Source organism: Miniopterus natalensis, chromosome 9 (assembly GCF_054644295.1).
Source record: "Miniopterus natalensis isolate mMinNat1 chromosome 9, mMinNat1.hap1, whole genome shotgun sequence".
Classification (NCBI taxonomy): domain Eukaryota; kingdom Metazoa; phylum Chordata; class Mammalia; order Chiroptera; family Miniopteridae; genus Miniopterus; species Miniopterus natalensis.
Genome location: NC_142089.1, coordinates 60,322,168 through 60,329,350, shown reverse-complemented (window position 1 = coordinate 60,329,350; position 7,183 = coordinate 60,322,168). Strand labels below are relative to the sequence as shown.

General features: G+C 48.6%; 1 pseudogene; it reads right to left on the bottom strand.

Moving 5' to 3' along the window:
* Window positions 1-313: 313 nt before the first annotated feature.
* Window positions 314-3,009, bottom strand: LOC107534666 (cytochrome c oxidase subunit 7B, mitochondrial pseudogene; annotated as a pseudogene).
* Window positions 3,010-7,183: the final 4,174 nt, after the last annotated feature.

The following is a 7,183-nucleotide window of genomic DNA, read 5'->3' as shown; positions in this document are numbered from 1 at the left end:
GCCTCTTACAAGCCTTGAGCGCTTGGTCTCTCCCTGCTGCAGGACGAGGGCTCCTGACACTCTTATTGTCCAATGCCACTCCCAATCCCCTTCAACTTTCCACTCCAACTGCTTTTCAAAAATTCCATCTTTTGGTGATGCCTTTTCCAGAAATCTTGGTCAGTTTTGTGTGTGTTTTTTTAAGGTTTCAAATGTACTTTATTTCTTCAATCATGCCGTATGTTAATGGGTACACAGTGCTTTCTTGGCATCAATCATGAGTTGGTTTTGAGACATTGCATTATTTCACCAGCTGGGATGATTACTCATCTTTTCATTCCTTCGGGGTCACTCTGCCAACAGGGACAGGTTCCATTCTATTCCAATTTGTGTGGCTGTGTATGTCCATGTAGCAGCACAGAAAGTGGCCCCACTGGCTAATGTAGTGCCACCATGTTTGTCATGGAAATCAGGTGTCCGTTCCTAGTGGGTCTGCCTTGCCATCATTGGGTGAATGCTTCGAACTGGGAGACAACTTAGCATGCTTTTGGCCAGTGGAAACTTTGTGAAGCTGAAGACAGAAATGCAGCAGCTGTAGCTGCTGGCTCCTTGGCCAGTTTTAACAATCACCCTAACTAGTAAGACAGAGGATTTGAAATTAAGTTCTCTGTGAGCAAGGTCCATAAGGATTAAGTTTCAGGCATATAAAGACGGAAAAAGCCTCACCCCATAAAAGTAGAAATGGAAAAGAACAGAGGAGTAGTGCTAAATACAATAAAATAATAGCTGGGGTGAAGAGAAGCCAAACTTTTTGGCTTTATGGATCTCCCAGGAAACAGCCCTCATCTTCCTCTGCACTCCCAGCTGCTAAGAAACGGACTTTGAGTCTGGGTAGAGTCACAGTGGGATGACTACCTGTGACCCAAGTCCTCGGGTCTCACCAGGCAGCGGGTATAGACGAGGCCACATTAACAGTAATGTGTGGCCACTTGTACCTGCCTCTGCCCTGCCCTTAGTTACTGCGCTGGGTGCTGCTATCGGATGCCCTGGAGCCTCGCGTTGTCTGCAGAAAGGGGTGCTTTTTTTCTCTGCCTTGCCTACTGCTAAAGTCTCAAAGTCATGCTCCTGAGGCCCTTACGTCATATGGATGTTCTGGGTTTCACTTATTTAATAAACACTTGGCACACACACTGTTCTAAGCAGTTTACAAATGTGAACTCATGGCCTCGAAGCCCTGCGAGCTAGGAGCCATGTATCATCACTGGCAATGAAGGAGCCCAGCACTGAGGTTAGGTAGCTTGCCCAAAGGCACTCAGTCAATGAGTGGAGGGACAAAGCTGGAATTTTATATATTTTTTACTAACAGCCCTTCTGCTCCCTGTGGCCAAGGGGCCAGGTTGAGGACAGACTCACCTGGGCTAAAATTAGAATCACGTCTGGGCTCCGATACCTAACGCCTTCCTCCAGGCTTGGCTCCCTACACCTGTCTCTCTCCCTGGACGAGTTCTCCCCCAAAAGCCTCCTACGCCCCTTAAAGATAAACCACTATTGTCAGCCTTCACAGTGAAGGGTCACAGGTTCAATTCCCAGTTAAGGGCAGGTACCTGGATTGCATGTTCACTCCCTGGCCCGGTTAGGGTGCGTGCAGGAGGCAACCAACTGATGTTTCTCTCCCTCTCTCTCTCTCTCTCCCTCCCTTCCACTTTCTCTAAAAATGAATGGAAAAAATATTCTCAGTTGAGGATTAACAACAAAAAAAGAGAAACCACTGTCAGGCAGCCCATGCAGCATCAGAGGCCTGAACTCCCAGCAGAGGAGGAAAAAGCTGGGGCTCCAGCTGAGATGGGTGTGACCCCCTGGTTTGGTACAGATTGGGTGTCTGTCTACCTCTGATTGCTTTCTTCTCAGGCAGAATCTTTGGAGCATGACCATTTTTTTGGCCATCTGCTGTGTGTGATCTCTGAGCTGGAGCAGACTCTCTGCCCAGGGAACAGGCCCAACCACAGAGCAAGAGCTTAGTCAAGAAGGGACATTCTATCTTTCCATTACCCTCTTCTATCCTGATTAAAAAATTCAGGTGTGATGCTGCTGAAATCAGAGAATTGAAAGACTCCTCTGGGGCTTCAATCTACTCTCCTTATGAGGATAAAGGGGGCTTATATCAGAATGCTCTCCTCTCTGCATTCAGACTTGGGGGGAGTGGCTGCTGTCCCATCTCAGGCTCAGCCAGCAGGAGGGTGGCTGACCAAGTGCCCAACTATGTAGGCAAACAAACACTCAGGGCTCAGGCAGCCTCCCTCCCCAACCCTCCCTTCCTGCCAGTTTGGGCTGCTTTCCTCTAAAGCTAATGAGCAGCTCATAAGTACTACTAGCTCATAAGTAAGCTCATAAGGAGTCTTTCTTGGCACATGGAAGCCAGACAGTGTAACTTCCAGTGTGAATCTGAACCAAATCTAGGCCCCCAGTGCAGCCCCAGGATTTTTTTATTGTTGAGTCTGGGTGGCATGAGATGGGCCAGAAGGCTGGCCATAGTTCCCAGAAAGGTGGCTCATTGCAGCCGAGTCTGACTTCCCACAGACCTGTTTCTAGGTCACAGAAACTTCCATCTGACAGATAGGCGTGAGCACTGAAACCCGCCCTGATACTCAGAAGGTGGAACAGCTTCCAGAAGGTTCAAGATAGATCCTTGGTCTCAGAGAACATTTATATGGGTATGAGAAGCAGGGACCACAGAGCCGTTCCTACCCAGCACCTGCTCCTGCCACCTGCTAAAGCTGTGCGTGTGTGAGAATTGTGCAGGCCATGCTCTGAGCTTGTCCTCAGGCCCTCGATGGACTGAGGAAACTTCATTATATGTGTAAGGTTAATTCAAATCACTTCCCCTGAGCACTTACACCTCTTCATGAGAAAACGACTCAAGAGAGCTGAATGAAACACCTCCGAACCACCGCCCTTCTCTTGTCCCGGAGGCGCAGGCAGATGCTGGGATGCCAGCATCCACTCACCTTCCCCTTCCACAGGCCTGCGCATTCTGCAGCTCTGCCTTAGGGACTTCTCAGGATCTCTGTCTCAGAAACATGCTTTGCCCACAGGCAGGCCAGACTTGCCAAGAATTAATGCCCTCTGCCAGAGACAGAGACAACTGCAGACACATCCCTGCTTCCTGGGCCCGCAGGTGAGGGACGAGGCCAGACAAGCTCTAAGTCATCTCCCAGAGGTCCCCAGTGGAAATGAGGGCACACAGCACCCTGCTCATCAGCACACGTTGTATTTGCTTCCTTCCCTTATGAGCCATTAAACCACAGTGGGTAGAAAGTGTTAGAAAGAAGGCGAAGGTCAGAAAGAAAATGCCTCCTTCAGGATTCCATCAAGTTCAAATCCAAGAGGAAAACAGACCCTGCTGAATACTTTCTATGAGCAGTGGGCTCTTGTCACTGTCTTTGGGTTAACTGGGTCTATCTCAGCAACCACAGGGTCGCATGCCCTTTGAGGCCATTGAGGACACAAAATGTGACACAGGTGTGGCACTTAGTGGATCCTTAATAAATGCCAAACTAAGGGGAACTCACTCCAGGGAAACTCAGATGGAAGGAGCTTTCTTTTTTTTTTTTTAATCCTACCCTGAGGATATTTTTTCCATTGCTTTTCAGAGAGAGTGGAAGGGGGAGAGAGAGAGGGAGAGAGAGACACACACACACATCGATTGGTTGCCTCCGCCATGCACCCTGACCAGGGCTGGGGACCAGGCTTGCAACCGAGGCAAGTGCCCTTGGCAAGAATCGAACCTGGGACCCTTCAGTCCATGGGCTGCTGCTCTAACCACTGAGCCAAACCGGCTAGGGCTGGAAGGAGCTCTTCAAAGACTTTCGGGATGAGAGAGAATGGCTCTTTGACTCTCTGTCCACCTGGCGCTATAATGGAGCAATAATTTGGGCCTCACAACATTCCATCTCCCTCTAGCACTGGACAGGTTCACTTTTACTGCAGTGATGATCAGCCAACACAGGGACACTTGCCTAAGGGCTGTGAGGTGATCTTCAAGGGAGAGAAGTCTGAGCCGGGCCTGCTCTCCCGGGCAGGCCAAGCCCTCATTATTGCCCTATCCCCCGACCTGTGACCAGGATGTCCAAGGCTCCTTCACATGCTGTTGCTGCAAGGTTCACCCTGGACATTGCTCCCACAATGTAATACTATTTGGCCATAGCATTTATTTATTGTCTGTCATTGGAGGGCAGGGAACCAGGCGGATGTTGAAAAATCCTGTTCAGATCTGAGCTTAGAAACAAGATTGAGCAGTCTATTTTATATAACCTTACTGAAAAATTCCCTAATAAATTAAAGAAGAAAAAAGAAAAAGATGAGGGGGAAAAAAGCTGTTGGCACTTGAATAAAGACCAGATCATCAAGTCATATTTGTCACCCACAGGTCCCAGTCATTGCCTGAGGTCTCAGTGTCTGTCTGTACTGCCAGGATAGTAAGCCTGGGCTCAGGCCTGGGAGGAATTGATGAACAAATGTGTCTGGGCTTCGCACTTCCTTGGCCTGAGTCACTCCAGGCAAGCTCACCTCACCTCCCTGCCTCCCCGGGGTGTGCAGTCCTGGGTGTGGCGTTGCTGGGGTCCAGACAGCCTCCAGCTTCTCTGGCTGCAGAGCAGCCTGGCCAACTCACACAGGTAGAGCCCTTGTATTCTTGGAAAAGGAAGCACCACTGTGGAAGGGGCGGTGGAGGGAGGCTAAACACGAGCATTTTTCTAGGCCCCTCTGCCCAGGAGTGAAGTTCCCTGGGAAATGCCTCTGATGGCTTTAAATGTCACAGATGATATACCCCAGGAAGGACCCAGTCCCGACTAGACTCAGCCTCTCTGATTTGATTCTTGCCTTTCCCCAGCCCCAACCCTCAAAAGGGTAACTTTTACAAGTTAATATCTGTGGTGGAGCCTAGATGAAGGCTTTCCTCCCACAAGTGGAGACTGGAATCTTATGGATTCATCATCAAAATTTAAAAATTAAATAAACAAAAGAAGAGATACACATATACATACAAACAAACACAAACACATACATTTTATCTAGGGCCACGACCAAGGCAATATTACAGCTCAGAGCTTCGCCTTCAGCACTTGAGGGCAGGCCCAGCTCCAAGCTTCTTTCTCCTTAATGATACCAAGTAGCTCTTAACCAGGGATCCCTATGTAGGGCTCCTGATCCTTGAACTTAACATTGACCCTCCAGTGGCTTATCTTTAACGATGCCTAAGCTATGGGTTCTTGGCAGCTTTGGATGAACAGCTACCCACCCTTCAGTGTGCTAGGCTTGCCCAGGCCCAATCCTAACAAATGACCTTGGGCTCAATTTCATCCTAGCTATATAGAGAATTTACTACCTATAAGGCATATTTCAATTCTCCGAGCACTGCAAGGCAAAGTGGCTCCCCTTGCCTGAGCAATCAATCAAGAAACATTTATTAAGGCTAGACCTTGAATGGGACTGTTAGGATCCTAAACATGTAAGATATTGGGGCTCACCATGAGTTTGTCCCCTTGTTGGGGAACCATCACACACACAGCCATAGATATTAAGTGTGATGTCTGCTGACTGCAGTGCAATGCCAGGGACATATCCCAGCTCTGCCACTTCCAGAAGTGTGACCATGGCTCGGACACTCAATCTCTCACCACCAGTTCCCCTCACTAAGCATGTTAGGAGAGGTAAATGAGATGGTCTGCACTTGGCACAGCACATGGCACACAGGAAGAATTCACTACCCATCAGCTATTGTTATTTTTCTACAACTAAACTGTATGTCTCTTGAGGACAGAGGCTAATTTTCACAGCTCTTTGCCTTCTCCCACAGGGCCTTTCATAGAATATATGGCCAAGAGTGTGTTGATTTTTGAGAGAAGGGTGACACAGGAGAAGAGTTCTATTGTGTAGGACAGTTTCCTTCAGGAAGGTAAAAGCAGTGAAGTCATGAAACCTGGTGAAGATTTTGAAAAACTTACTTTGTCCAATAAAAATGTTTTCAACTGCATGTATTCCTATTTTTAAATAATTAACTGAGATTTTTTTTTTTAAATCCTCACCTGAGGGTATTTTTTCCATTGCTTTTCAGAGAGAGTGGAGGGGGCGGGGGGAGAGAGAGAGAGAAACATCGAAGTGAGAGAGGCATGTTGATTGGTCGCCTCCAATTCTTGTGTCAACATGGGCCAGGGTTTGAGCCTGCAACCAAGGTACATGCCCTTGGCTGGAATCGAACCAGGGACCCGTCAGTCTACAAGCCAATGCCTTAACCACTGAGCCAAACCGGCTAGGGTTTAACTGAGATTTTCTTATATGTAGTTCTTCCTGGAATGTTTAGGCAGGGATAACAAAGGAAAGCTGAAACAAGCAAGGCAAGCCAGATAAATATAATCTAGAGAAAACTGCCACAAACATGTAGCTTATTTAGTGAACATCACAATCGGTCTGTAAGGAAACATGCAAAAGTCAGCTTTCAGAAGGCAAACCTTTTCCCATAGTGAACATTGTCAGTCACAGCCAAGGCCTGACTCTTGGCAGACCAAGTGGTCCTGGCAGGCTGCTGCCGGCCTGCTGGGAGCACGCACCCAGGGGTGCTGATCGGTGATGCCCGGTGATGCCCAGGCAGACCACGACGGACAAGCAAGTGATCTGTGTCACTCTCCCTGAGCCCCGCAGCAAGACTGGGCATCACTGTGGTCAGCTAAGCAAGGACAAGGTCCCTTCTGCTCTAACGTCTCCTCATGCCCTGTCTTGCTGTTATATAATGAAAAAAGGGGCCAGATGAGGGTTTAGGAGGTGGCTTGCATCATGTTTCAGCCCCGCCGCTCACTCAGTCTCTCAGAGCATCACTCCAGAAGGCTAGAGAGCTATAGCTTTAGAGATGGGAACACCGATGCAATGAAGGGGGTTGGGCCGGATGGTGTATGAGGCCAGTTCCAGCTCTAACCCTGGCATCTTCTGAGCTGTGGAAGACTGAGGTTACAGGGAGGCAGCATGGCTCCTGGCAGCTCAGGGCAGGTGGGTGTTGACTCCCAGGGTTCTCAGAGATCACGTCCACATTCCTTCTTTCCACCCTGAGGATGTACACACAAAGGCACATACCATAGTACTGCCTCTGGGTGTAGATGGCAAATATTCATTTAAATCATTTACTAAGTTAGTATTTGCTGAGGGCCTTCCACAG